The 14,731-nt window shown below is 35.2% G+C and overlaps 1 protein-coding gene across 1 annotated transcript in view; it reads left to right on the top strand.

The window, feature by feature from the left end:
• The window catches only part of NSUN3 (NOP2/Sun RNA methyltransferase 3), a 351,925-nt gene that overhangs the window by 238,380 nt on the left and 98,814 nt on the right, over positions 1 to 14,731 (top strand). The window lies entirely within an intron of this gene.

The raw sequence follows: 14,731 nt of genomic DNA, 5'->3' as shown, positions 1-14,731 counted from the left end.
TGGGGAAGAGAAGTTAAGATACTTGCTGAGAATCACACAGATAGAAAAAAATGACTGAAACTAGATTCAACTTCAAGTCTTTTTGACTCTAAAATCAATATTCTATGTACTGTGCCCCTTAGCTTCCTCAATGTGAAATTGTGACTTGTGGCTTTCAAAACTTTCCTGTGTATCTGGCATGTTCTCTGATTTTCCTTTTAAAATATTTTATTTCCATTTAAAAATATTTCAATAACTTTTGTTTGTTTTGCTTTTTGTTATTTTTTTCTTTCCTTTCTTTTTTTTATTCTTCCTTTGATTCATTCTCCTTTTTCTCTCCTATTCTCTTTTTCTTTTCCCCTCTTCTCTTTTTTCCCCATTTGTTCTCCTTTTTCTTTCTTTTTTATCTTTCTCCCATTCTATCTCTCTATTTCTTTCTCTTTTTCTTTTTGTCCAGGAGTAGATCAGGGATGGAAAAAGAAGTGGAATTTGAATTGAGACATAAAAAGAAACCAGGAAAATGAAGAAGTTCAGGTGAACAAGAAATGTTAAGAGAAGGGGCAGCTAGGTGATGCAGTGGATAGAGACCAGCTCTGAAGGCAGGAGGACCTGAGTTCAAATCTGGTCTCAGACACTTAACAACTTCCTTGCTATGTGACCCTAGGCAAGTCACTTAACCCCAATTGCCTTAGCAAAAACAAACCAACATATATATATATATATATATATATATATATATATATAGAGAGAGAGAGAGAGAGAGAGAGAGAGAGAGAGAGAGAGCAGGGAAGAGGTCAACTGGATTAGGGAATACATGGGGAATGAGAATCAGAACTAGTAGTTGATTAGATGTTAAATTGAGAAGAATTTTGAAAAGGATTGGCAAGAGAGGTTATAAACATTTCAGAAAAAGTCAGGAATCAGAAGATGAGCAGAAGCTGAAGGAAGCAAGAATAGAGAGCTAACAAATGGAGTAGATGTCAGTTATTAACTATGATACTTTATTGTAGACTGCAATCTACATTAGCACAGAGTAGTGTCATATTTGAACTTTGCATGGGCACTATTTAACACAGTACTCTCTACACAAGTGATTATTGAATTGATGAAGGGCTCTAATTCTAAGCCAATTTTTATGTAGGACCTAATAGGTATGATCTATAAGATATATATTATATCCTCCCTCTGACAGGGAGATATTATATACTTCCTCTTGATGGCAAGAACCCTACATAATTTGGGGCCTTCAGTTGGAGATAAATGTAAGGACTTGCTGGAATGGGAACATAAGAAAAGGAGAGAAAGGCAGTTATTTACATAGATTGAACCTGAGAACTCTAACACCTAGAAACAAATCCGATGTAGATGAGTTTATTTTTACCTGTTTACATGACAATTTCTGTCTTTTTAATACCTCTTCTTTCTTTCCCCCTCCTCTTTTTTTTTTATCTCTTTCAACTATTATCTCTCTACAAATTTCTAAATATTGGCAGTAAGTTTGGAATAAAATGGAGGAAGAAGAGAAGCAATTAAAAAAGCCTGCTTGCTTATTAGACAGTAAATTTTGTTCTGGGATTGGTGCCAATGTAATTTAGAATGGCCAATGAGTAATGACCTCTGGGAAAAAAGGATTTATTCATGAAAATTCTATGTAAGGAATCTGTACAACTATATACAAAAATTGTAAAGAAGTCAAGATGGATGAATACTGAATAAAGACTAGTAGATTTGACAATTAAGAGATCACTGATAACTTTAGAAAGAGTAGTTTCAGGTGAAAGATGAGATTGGAAGTCAGAATGCAGAAAGTTAAGAAGACAGTGAGAGGAAAGGAATGGGAAGAACTAATGGCTTCTTTTAGCTACAAAAAGGAGAAACTTAAGATGAGAGCTAATAGAGATAAGGGTTGTTTAAGGATGCAGGAACACATTGGGCATAATTATACTTGATAGGGAAACAAACAGTAGACAAAGATTGCAGGTGAGTAGGAATAATGGGGGAGAAAGGGAAGCAATTTGTTAGAAAATACATGATAGAATGTAATCTTTTGTGCATAGTAGAGAGATTAGTCTTGGCAAAGAGGACTACTTTTCATGTGAGATAGGTGAAGGAGGAGATAGTGGCAAATTATACCTGAGAAGAAGAGAAAAGGGAGTTCTTGATGAATCATGTACATTTCCAGTGAAATAAAAGGCAAGGTTTTTCTTTGAGAGGATAGGGGAAGAGAAAACCATAAGAGGATTGAGGAAGGATGAAAATGTTTTGGGAAAGGAGCTAAGACATGTGATAGGGAGAGGTAAAAGATGGGCTTTAGCATTGAGAGTCCAATTAAGATTATGTAACAGATTTATAGGGGATCTAGTTATTAAAGTTTTGTGATTTTCTGCAGTTCTTTCAGCAACATGTGAATGGGAGTAAAAGTAGTGTAGATAGTGAGAGTATTTCACAGCTTGACAGGGCAGGATTGGCAATAGCTTGATTCAAAGAACTCAGAAGAATTAGTATAGAGTTAAATTAATTTACTAAGTGGTCATGGAAAATGAAGGAAAGTGTGACCAGTAGAGAGATGGTGGCCTAGGAAAGAACTGAGAAATAGAGGAATTAGAAGTCTCAGTAAGGATGAAGAATAGAATTGACAAGGGAAAAGGAAAATGATAACAAATTGTAAATAGAAAAGGGGATTTCAGAATTCTGGAATAAAAATGTACTACTTATGGATATTGGTAAAATCAAGGGTATAACTTTTGTATGTAGATGAAGTAAGGTGGAATAGTATGTCATGGTAAGTAAGTAACTTGAGTTATTGGGAGATTAAAGTATTTGAGGAAATATCAATATATGGATTGAAATTCCCTGATTTGAAATGAGGAATTGGGGAGGAAAGAAAGACATCCAGTGAGTCACTGACATTGACTCAAGTGGAGGAAGAAGCCTGAAAATAGTAATGAGGAGCAGAGAGCTAGTTTCCTTATCTTAACTAGAAAGTCTAGGAAAGGAGATAATAAAAATGGAACCACTGTTGGGAAAATTGTCTTGGGAAATGAATTGAGAAGGATAGAAAAAGGAAGCAGGCTGTAGTGGGGGAAGGAGAGGAAGGAAATGGGATCTGAATAATTATGTTTGATTTCAGTTCCCAGCAAAATATTGGAATATGTAATTAAAGATAAGATTAGATTAAACTGTGTGTCGTGACTCCATATGGAGACATAGAATTGAATGTGGAAGTTATAAAATTATGACTTATTATCAGCAAATGTTTGATTTGTACATATATTTTATATATCTATATATCTGGAATTATGTAAACATTTCTTAAGTGAAAAGGGTCATGAATGAAAAAAGTTCAAGAAGACCCAGATTGGATTATAGATTTAGAACTATGAAAAGGATTTTAGAAATGACTTATTCTAATAGTTCCCATTTACTAATCATTTGGGGATTCATTATAATGTTCCAAGTGGTATGTGCTATAAATTATAATATTAATTATAATAATCACAAACATCAACATATAATCATATTAATAATAAATGATTGTATAATTATATTAATTTTGACAAATATGTTTACATAGCAATTAATACTTGCCACACACTGTACTTAGTACTTTACAAATTTTGTATTATTTGATTATCATAGCCATCTTGTGATGGTAGGGGTTATTATCACTCCCATTGTAGAGCTGAAGAAATTGATACAAGAAGTTAACTTATTTGCCCAGTCACACAGCTTGTAAGTATTTGTGAGGTCAGATTTGAACTCAGTTATTCCTGATTTCTGACTCAGTGCTCTACCCACTGTGCAAACTAGCTGCCTCTGCTGCCTTAAGCAGTATTTGTCTAATTATATTACAAGTATATTTTTCCTCTGTGACAAGCATGGACACATTTGAAGCAAAAGAGGTTTGTTTCTGAAACAATTTGACGCTGTCATCATGATAGGACAATTTTGGTGTTCATGTAGTGATTATATTAAACTGTGACCACTTCTGATTAATTGTAATATGTTCTTACAGTTTCTCAACTTATTTAATCGTTTTCAGACCACCACAAGGACTTGACATTTGAGCACAAATTGATTCCTAGTGGATGATCAGATGCATGTATTGTTTTTCCACAGTTCTCTTTTAATGTCCTGACCCAGTTTTCCTAATTGTCCTATTCAGTTACTCTGTCTCAGGTTATAACCATTCCCTCTTAATGTTTGATGGGATAAAGGTCTTTATCCATTTTAGATATCATTAGAATATCAGGAGCCTCTTCAGTACCTCCCATTCTGTCATCCTAGGTGCCTCCCCCCATTAGGTCATCCCCATCCAGGTACCTCCCCCATTATGTGATTGTTCTTGTTACTCTATAAAAGAATCTTGTATCTGACATTTGTGGCTGGATTCTTTGAGACGAAAGTCTCATTCAGCCCTGGGACCAAACCATGGATTTGGTCCCAGTAAATCTCTTCATTAAATAAATTATTAAATACTCTTTAATCTCTATCTTGCTCATTTTCTCCAGCATTACAGTATATACTCTGCATACCATACCAGAGTTGCTACTTTCCTCTGTATTATCCTTTAATTATAACTTGGTCTCCTTTGGAGTACTCTAGAGAATATGTATTTGACTTTTTGTTATCTAACTCAAAAAAAGATTTAAATAAAAGCTTAAAGATAACATGATTATATAATATAGATCGGTGGACTGGCTAATATAAAATGGGTGACTATGTGTATCATAGATAAATAGAATCTGAACTGGGATTTAATCTATCCCCACTCCAAAAGAGTCTGTCATTTCCATCTTTGTAGAGAAGAAGAGGAGGCTGTAATGAATGCTTATTCCTTTATTCTCTTATCTCCAAAAAGGTTATGGGGCTGGTGAATATATGTATGCATATAAGTATATGTAAGCATATATATTTATGCATATATAATTGCATGCATATACATTTCACACCACATTACATATTGTTTTGTAGCACTACCACATGCTTATATACACATAGTACAATATTGTCCTTTTTGTATGGAGAATAAAAGCTACTTTCCTAAGTTGTTCTAAATAGGAAAATAAAGACTTATTTTCAAGCTACCTAGACTTACTTTCATACCAGTCACTGGTCATTAAAAAAAAAAATTAAGAATATAAGTAACATAAAAAACAAATAGTAAAAAAGAAATTATATAGTTTAGAGCAAACAGTAGAATATATAAGTGTAAATGAGATAAGGAATGAGATAAAATCTCAACTCTACTAAGAAGAGAACAATCTTGTGAAGACCGAGTTAGCACCCTGGATACATTAGAATCAGCTGGAGTCAGGATAAGTAAAAGTCCTTGGTCTTTATTTTTGGTCTTAGAGGTAGGAGAGAATTGGATGAACGCAGAATCTCTACAACCTCTCCTCTTCATCTCCTGTCCAAAAGTGACCCTGACTAGTCTTACTCCACCCCTTAATCCCTCCTACAATTCTCTGTATACACCATTTATTGAGCCAGCACAGAAAGGATAGTGGGAAGGGCCATTTTCCAAACATGTGCTTATAGAGTATTCTATAATTGGCAATTACCCATAAGTGCTCGGTTGTCTGACCTCAGTACATTAACTCAAGAGTTTTAGCCCTTTACATCTCCTGCTTTCTTTTGTTTTAGAACACTGGTGGTCACGCCATCCCTGACTTCTCAGGGAGGTGAGAACCCCAAAAAGGAGGTGATCACGCTCTCCCTAACTTCTCAGGAAAGGAAGTGAAAAAACCAAAAAGGAGGTGATCACGTCCCCCCACTCCCGACTTCTCAGAAAGGGAGGTGAAAAGCAACAAAGGGAAGGGATTTCTAGTGGGTTCTTGGGCTGAAGGGTCTTATTAGAAACAGGTATGCACAAATCCATCGGCATGGGAGGTATTACACAATCACATAGCAATAACACACATTCTCCCCACAGCCAGTGCAGGCTCAGTGTGGTATAACAACATGAATTATACATGCAAGTAGTAGTATAACAAACAATATAAATCAACATGGTATTATAAAAGATTTCCAGAAGTCTTAGAAGGATGGTATGTAAACAACAGTCACACATACACCTTCTTCAGCAGCCAAGAGATTGTCCAAAACCAATCTATTGTCCATTGTTTCATGTGTCAGGGAATCCAATGATCCCCACAAGTTTTTGAAGTCCTGCAACAGGCTTATCATTTCTCAGAAAATCCAATGATTCCTGAGGGTTTTCAAGTCCTACAAGAGTATTATCATATCTCAGAGAATCCAATGATTCCTGAGGGTTTTGAGGTCCTACAAAAATCTTATCATGTCTCGCAGAATCCAATGATTCCTGAAGGTTTTGAAGTCCAACAATTTTTGATGTCCACGAGTCAAACGCCATAATTGCCATGCTTTTTCAGTGGTGGGCAGTCAGCAATGGAACCACCCGATGTTTCTTAGGTCTTCTCCTTTGTTTCAAGGGTCTGCTCCATCTTTCTCCAATGGATAAGGCAAATACAGGTCGTTGGCACCCACCGATTCCTTCTCCATATGTAGAGATACAAGCAAACCCTCTCCCCTAAGCAGTTATCCTATCTGGTCCCTTCCATTCAGCACTTTCTGAGTCTTTCCACATCACCTGGCGATTATCTAAAGATAGTGGAGCTGCTCAAACTGGACACTCCCCTTCCAGTGGGTGATAAAACCTGTTTGCTGGAGCCAGTGCTTCTTTGTCAAAAATCAGGAAGTTAATAGTTTAAAGAGCTAGATTTAGAAGTTCTCTAGGGTTACCTGTGGCTCCCCCTTTCTTTTGTTTTTGGAGGAGTGTCTTAATGTCTCTGTTTCTCCTCTCTACTGTTGCCTGTCCTTCAGGATTAAAAGGTATGCCAATAAACTGGGAAAACATTTTTACAGTCAAAGGTTCTGATAAAGGACTCATTTCCAAAATATATAGAGAATTGACTCTGACTTATAAGAAATCAAGCCATTCTTCAATTTGATGAATGATCAAATGATATAAACAGACAATCCTCAGATGAAGAAATTGAAATACATTGTTGGTGGAACTGTGAATACATCCAGCCATTCTGGAGGGCAATTTGGAACTATGCTCAAAAAGCTAACAAACTGTACATACCCTTTGATCCAGCAGTGTTACTACTGGGCTTATATCCCAATGAGATTTTAAAGAAGTGAAAGGGACCTGTATGTGCAAGAATGTTTGTGGCAGCCCTCTTTGTAGTGGCCAAAAATTGGAAACTGAGTGGATGCCCATCAATTGGAGAATGGCTGAATAAATTGTGGTATATAAATATTATGGAATATTATTGTTCTGTAAGAAATGACCAGCAGGATGATTTCAAAAAGGCCTGGAGATACTTACATGAACTGATCCTGAGTGAAATGAGAAGGACCAGAAGATCATTATATACTTCAATAACAATACTACATGATGAGCAATTCTGATGGACGTGGCCCTCTTCAACAATGAGATGAACCAAGTAAGTTCCAATAGAGCAGCAATGAACGGAACCAGCTACACCTAGGGAAAAAACTCTGGGAGATGACTATGAACCATTATATAGAATTCCCAATTCCTCTATTTTTGTCTGCCTGCATTTTTTATTTCCTTCACAGGCTACTTGTACACTATTTCAAAGTCTGACTCTTTTTGTACAGCAAAATAACTGTTTGGACATGTATACATATATTGTATTTAACTTATACTTTAACATATTTGACATGTATTGGTCAACCTGCCATCTGGGGGAAAGGGTGGGAGGAAGAAGGGAAAAAGTTGGAACAAAAGGATTTCCAACTGTCAATGCTGAAAAATTACCTATGCATATATCTTGTAAATAAAAAGCTATAATAAAAAAAAGAAAAAAAAAAGGTATGCTAGTGGTGTGTAAAATCTTATACTGTGCACAAAAGTGTGCAAAATGTTTAGAAGTATATGCAGGTCCATTGTCTATTTTTATTTCTTGTGGCAACTCAGGCCGTCTCTTTTGCTGCTGATATTGCAAAAGCGAATCCTGAAAAAGTGTCTACTACAACATGGATAAAAGACAGAAGACCAAAATGGGTTACATCCATTTGTCAAATTTCATTGTAGCATGGAAAGGAATACAAGCTGTACAGGCTTTTACTCTGCTCCTAGCTTCCTCTTTTTTTATCCCAAATTGCAAACATAAGCTCAAGCAACTTGATGATATTTAAAATGAGATTCTTGGGCTTCCTGAAATAAAGGAGTATTGGCCAACATGGTTAGAAGGCTTTCTGCTTTTGAATTACCATCAAAAATAGGACCTGGAAGTCCACTACGAGAGTGGATATGCAAGATATAAATCTTACCTGGATGCTTTCTCACCTTCTCTTGAAGTTCCTTAAAGAGCTGATACATATTAGAGGCTACAAGTTTTATCTGGGCTGTGGCAATTCTTTGTACCACACTTACTGAATAAGCCAAATCAGATATTATAGTTATATCTACTGGATAATAAGTAAGAGCTAGAATGATTGCATACAATTCAGTCTGGTGAGAGGACTGAAAAGGAGTTCTAAGTATTCTCTTTATAGTTAAGTCACAAGAGTATACAGCACAAATATTATGTTTGGATGCATCTGTAAAGACAGTTGATCCTTTAAGAGGAACTTTAGAAAACTTTTCTTCAAGAATCCATCACCAATTATGTAATGGTCTGGTTATCTTTAATGGAGACCCATGTGTAAAATTTGGAGCCGAATCTATCTGCCAAGGGAAAATCAGAAACTTTATGAGCAAAATTACAGACCACTTTTCACACAAATTAAGTCTGATCTAACCAATTGGAAAAATATTAAATGCTCTTGGATAGGGCGAGCAAATATAATAAAGATGACAATATTACCTAAACTAATCTATTTATTTAGCGCTATACCAATCAGAGTCCCAAAAAACTATTTTAATGACCTAGAAAAAATAACAACAAAGTTCATATGGAAAAACAAAAGGTCAAGAATTTCAAGGGAATTAATGAAAAAAAAATCAAATGAAGGTGGCTTAGCTGTACCAGATCTAAAATTATATTATAGAGCAGCAGTTACCAAAACTATTTGGTATTGGCTAAGGAATAGATTAGTTGATCAGTGGAATAGATTAGGTTCAAGGGATAAAACAGTCAACAAATATAGCAACCTAGTCTTTGACAAACCCAAAGATCCCAGCTTTTGGGATAAGAACTTACTGTTTGATAAAAATTGCTGGGAAAATTGGAAACTAATATGGCAGAAACTAGGCATTGATCCATACTTAACGCCGTACACCAAGATAAGGTCAAAATGGGTTCATGACCTAGGCATAAAGAATGAAATTATTAATAAATTAGAGGAACATAGGATAGTTTACCTCTCAGACCTGTGGAAGGGGAAGGTCTTTATGACCAAAGCAGAACTAGAGATCATTACTGATCACAAAATAGAAAATTTCGATTATACCAAACTGAAAAGTTTTTGTACAAACAAAACTAATGCAGACAAGATTAGAAGGGAAGCAATAAACTGGGAAAATATTTTTACATTCAAAGGTTCTGATAAAGGTCTCCTTTCCAAAATATATAGAGAATTAACTCTAATTTATAAAAAATCAAGCCATTCCCCAATTGAAAAATGGTCAAAGGATATGAACAGACAATTCTCAGATGAAGAAATTGAAACTATTTCTAGTCATATGAAAAGATGCTCCAAGTCATTATTAATCAGAGAAATGCAAATTAAGACAACTCTAAGATACCACTACACACCTGTCAGATTGGCTAAGATGACAGGAAAAAATGATGATGATTGTTGGAGGAGATATGGGAAAACTGGGACATTGATGCATTGTTGGTGGAGTTGTGAACGAATCCAACCATTCTGGAGAGTAGTTTGGAACTATGCTCAAAAAGTTATCAAACTGTGCATACCCTTTGATCCAGCAGTGTTACTACTGGGATTATATCCCAAAGAGATTATAAAGAAGGGAAAGGGACCTGTATGTGCACGAATGTTTGTGGCAGCCCTTTTTGTAGTGGCTAAAAACTGGAAACTGAATGGATGTCCATCAGTTGGAGAATGGCTGAATAAATTGTGGTATATGAATATAATGGAATATTACTGTTCTGTAAGAAATGACCAACAGGATGATTTCAGAAAGGCCTGGAGAGACTTACACGAACTGATGCTGAGTGAAATGAGCAGGACCAGGAGATCATTATATACTTCAACAACAATACTAGATGATGACCAGTTCTGATGGATCAGGCCATCCTCAGCAACGAGATCAACCAAATCATTTCTAATGGAGCAGTAATGAACTGAACCAGCTATGCCCAGAAAAAGAACTCTGGGAGATGACTAAAAACCATTACATTGAATTCCCAATCCCTATATTTATGCACACCTGCATTTTTGATTTCCTTCACAAGCTAATTGTACAATAATTCAGAGTCTGATTCTTTTTGTACAGCAAAATAATGTTTTGGTCATGTATACTTATTGTGTATCTAAGTTATATTTTAATATATTTAACATCTACTGGTCATCCTGCCATTTAGGGGGGGGGGGGGGGGGGGTAAGAGGTGAAAAAATTAGAACAAGAGGTTTGGCAATTGTTAATGCTGTAAAGTTACCCATGCATATATCCTGTAAATAAAAGGCTATTAAATAAAAATAAATAAGAAAAGGTTAGCCAAGTGACAGTGGAGGGCTGTGAAAGGTCTTAAATACTAACCTAAAAAGTTTGTATATTTTACTTGATAAACAAGAAGAGTCCATTAAAAATATATGGATGAGAGAAAAAAAAAATAAAAATAAAATAAAATAAAATTTGGAGCCGTGGCTAATAAAATTTGCCACTCTGGGATGCTTTCACAGCATACATTAATTTATGCATTAGTATAAAAGGTGTATATCTTGTCAGGTCTTATCGCAGATAATTGTACTGCTTGTGTAATGGCGTTTAATAAAATTCTAGCCACAAGCACTGGGTAAGGAATAAGGCTTTGTTCTGGTTGTGCTGGGAGGTTCACCCACTCTATCACATTGTCTCTTTGATGAAGGACTGCTGTGGGTGCCTCTTGTGTAGAAAAAACTGATATTTCTAAGGGTTTTTTGAGTGGCTCTTTCAACCACATTGGATAAAGCCAATTCAACTTCTCTCAAAGCCTCTTAAGCTTCTTTTGTAAGCTGGCATGGTGAGTTTAAAGCGCTGTCTCCCTTTTAAATGTCATATAATGGTTGTAATTGATAGGTAGTCAAGCCTAACACTGGCTGTATCCATTGGAAATCTCCTGTCAATTTCTGAAAGTCATTTAAGGTGTTTAGCTTCTCTGTTCTTAAGGAAAGTTTTTGTACCATAAGCACTTTAAAGTTTACTTCATATCCTAAATATTGAAAAGGAGCATGTCTTTGAATTTTTTCTGGAGTTATGTGCAATTTGTAATTCCTTAGTGTTTCCGTGGTCTTTTGTAGACATGCTTTTCTAACATTTGTTCCTCAGGTGCACATTCCAATATCATCTGTGTAATATAATAACATTACTTTTGGAAATGTTTTTCTTACTGGAGTAAGAGCAGCAGCAACGTACATTTGACACATAGTAGGGCTGTTTTTCATTCTCTGTGGTAAAACTGTCCATAAAAAAAAGTTAATGCTGGGCACTGAAAAGGCAAATCTTTGCATATCCTCCTTATCTAGAGGGATAGAATAGAAACAATCCTTAATGTCTATAACCCAAAGAGGCCATTCTCTAGGGAACTGAGTAGGGGATGGAAGTCCAGGCTGAAGATTCCCATAGTTTCCAATGAACCCATAGTTCATTTACCTTTCTTAAATCAGTCAACATCCTCCATTTTCCAGATTTCCTTTTTTTTTCCCATAGCTTTTTATTTACAAGTTATACATATGCGTAATTTTACAGCATTGACAATTGTCAAACCTTTTGTTCCAATTTTTCCCCTCCTTCCCCCAACCTCCCTAATGAATATTGATGCCAGAATCTTAAATAAGATATTAGCAAAAAGACTACAGAAAATCATCCCCAGGATAATACACCATGACCAAGTAGGATTTATACCAGGAATGCAGAGCTGCTTCAATATTAGGAAAACTATCAGCATAATTGGCCATATTAATAACCAAATTAACAAAAACCATATAATCATCTCAATAGATACAGAAAAAGCATTTGATAAAATCCAACATCTGTTCCTATTAAAAACACTTGAGAATATAGGAATAAATGGACTTTTCCTTAAAATAATCAGTAGCATCTATTTAAAACCATCAGTAAGCATCATATATAATAGGGGAAAACTGCAACCATTCCCAATAAGATCAGGAGTGAAACAAGGTTGCCCACTATCACTGTTATTATTCAATATTGTATTAAAAATGCTAGCTTTTCAGGATGAATACAGAGAGGACTGGCGAGACTTACATGAACTGATGCTAAGTGAAATGAGCAGAGCCAGGAGATTATTATATACCTCAACAACAATATTTTATGATGATATATTCTGATTGAAGTGGATTTCTTTGACAAAGAGATCCAATTCAGTTTCAATTGATCAAGGATGGACAGAAGCAGCTACACCCAAAGAAAGAACACTGGAAAATGAATGTAAACTGCTTGCATTTTTGTCTTTCTTCCCAGGTTATTTTTGCCTACTGAATTCAATTCTTCCTCTGCAACAAGAGAACCGTTCAGTTCTGCACACATATATTGTATCTAGGATATACTGTGACAGATTTAACTTGTATAGGATGGCTTGCCATCTGGGAGAGGGGGTGAAGGGAGGGAGAGAAAAAGTTGGAACAGAAGTGAATGCAAGGGATAATGTAAAAAAAAAAACTACCCAAACATGGGCTCTGTCAATAAAAAGTTATTAAAAAAAAAAAAAAGAGAAAGAAAGAAATGCTAGCTTTGGCAATAAGAGTTGAGAAAGAGATTAAAGGAATTAGAGTAGGCAATGAGGAAACCAAATTATCACTCTTTGCTGATGATATGATGGTATACTTAGAGAACCCCAGAGATTCTACTAAAAAGTTATTAGAAATAATCCACAACTTTAGCAAATTTGCAGGATACAAAATAAACCCACATAAATCATCAGCATTCTTATATAGCACTAACAAAATCCAACAGTCAGAGTTACAAAGAGAAATTCCATTTAAAGTAACTACTGATATTATAAAATATTTAGGAATCTATCTGCCAAGGGAAAATCAGAAACTTTATGAGCAAAACTACAAAACACTTTTTTTTTTTTGAAATAAAATAGTCTATTTATTAATTTGGTTTTCATATATAGATGTGACTTCTTTTTTTTTTTTTATTTAATAGCCTTTTATTTACAGGATATATACATGGGTAACTTTACAGCATTAACAATTGCCAAACCTCTTGTTCCAATTTTTCACCTCTTACCCCCCCACCCGCTCCCCTAAATGGCAGGATGACCAGTAGATGTTAAATATATTAAAATATAACTTAGATACACAATAAGTATACATGACCAAAACATTATTTTGCTGTACAAAAAGAATCAGACTCTGAATTATTGTACAATTAGCTTGTGAAGGAAATCAAAAATGCAGGTGTGCATAAATATAGGGATTGGGAATTCAATGTAATGGTTTTTAGTCATCTCCCAGAGTTCTTTTTCTGGGCATAGCTGGTTCAGTTCATTACTGCTCCATTAGAAATGATTTGGTTGATCTCGTTGCTGAGGATGGCCTGGTCCATCAGAACTGGTCATCATATAGTATTGTTGTTGAAGTATATAATGATCTCCTGGTCCTGCTCATTTCTCTCAGCATTAGTTCGTGTAAGTCTCTCCAGGCCTTTCTGAAATTATCCTGTTGGTCATTTCTTACAGAACAGTAATATTCCATTATATTCATATACCACAATTTATTCAGCCATTCTCCAACTGATGGACATCCATTCAGTTTCCAGTTTTAGCCACTACAAAAGGGCTGCCATAAACATTCGTGCACATACAGGTCCCTTTCCCTTCTTTATAATCTCTTTGGATATAATCCCAGTAGTAACACTGCTGGATCAAAGGGTATGCACAGTTTGATAACTTTTTGAGCATAGTTCCAAACTACTCTCTCAAAATGGTTGGATTCGTCTACAACTCCACCAACAATGAATCAATGTCCCAGTTTTCCACATCCCTCAACAATCATCATTATTTTTCCTGTCATCTTAGCCAATCTGACAGGTGTGTAGTGGTATCTTAGAGTTGTCTTAATTTGCATTTCTCTGATTAATAATGACTTGGAGCATCTTTTCATATGACTAGAAATAGTTTCCATTTCTTCATCCTGAGAATTGTCTGTTCATATCCTTTGACCATTTTTCAATTGGAGAATGGCTTGATTTTTTATAAATTAGAGTTAATTCTCTATATATTTTGGAAATGAGGCCTTTATCAGAACCTTTGACTGTAAAAATATTTTCCCAGTTTATTGCTTCCCTTCTAATCTTGTCTGCATTAGTTTTACAAAACACTTTTCACGCAAATTAAGTCTAATCTAACCAATTGAAAAAATATAAATGCTCTTGGATAGGGCAAGTATAATACAGATGACAATACTACCTAAACTAATCTCTTTGTTTAGCACTATACCAATCAGACTCCCAAAAAGCTATTTTAATGACCTAGAAAAAATTACAACAAAGTTCATATGGAAAAACAAAAGGTCAAGAATTTCAAAGGAATTAATGAAAAAAAAATCAAATGAAGGTGGC

The sequence above is a fragment of the Sarcophilus harrisii genome, chromosome 3 (genome assembly GCF_902635505.1).
Source record: "Sarcophilus harrisii chromosome 3, mSarHar1.11, whole genome shotgun sequence".
NCBI lineage: Eukaryota > Metazoa > Chordata > Mammalia > Dasyuromorphia > Dasyuridae > Sarcophilus > Sarcophilus harrisii.
This window is presented reverse-complemented; position numbering and strand designations above follow the sequence as displayed.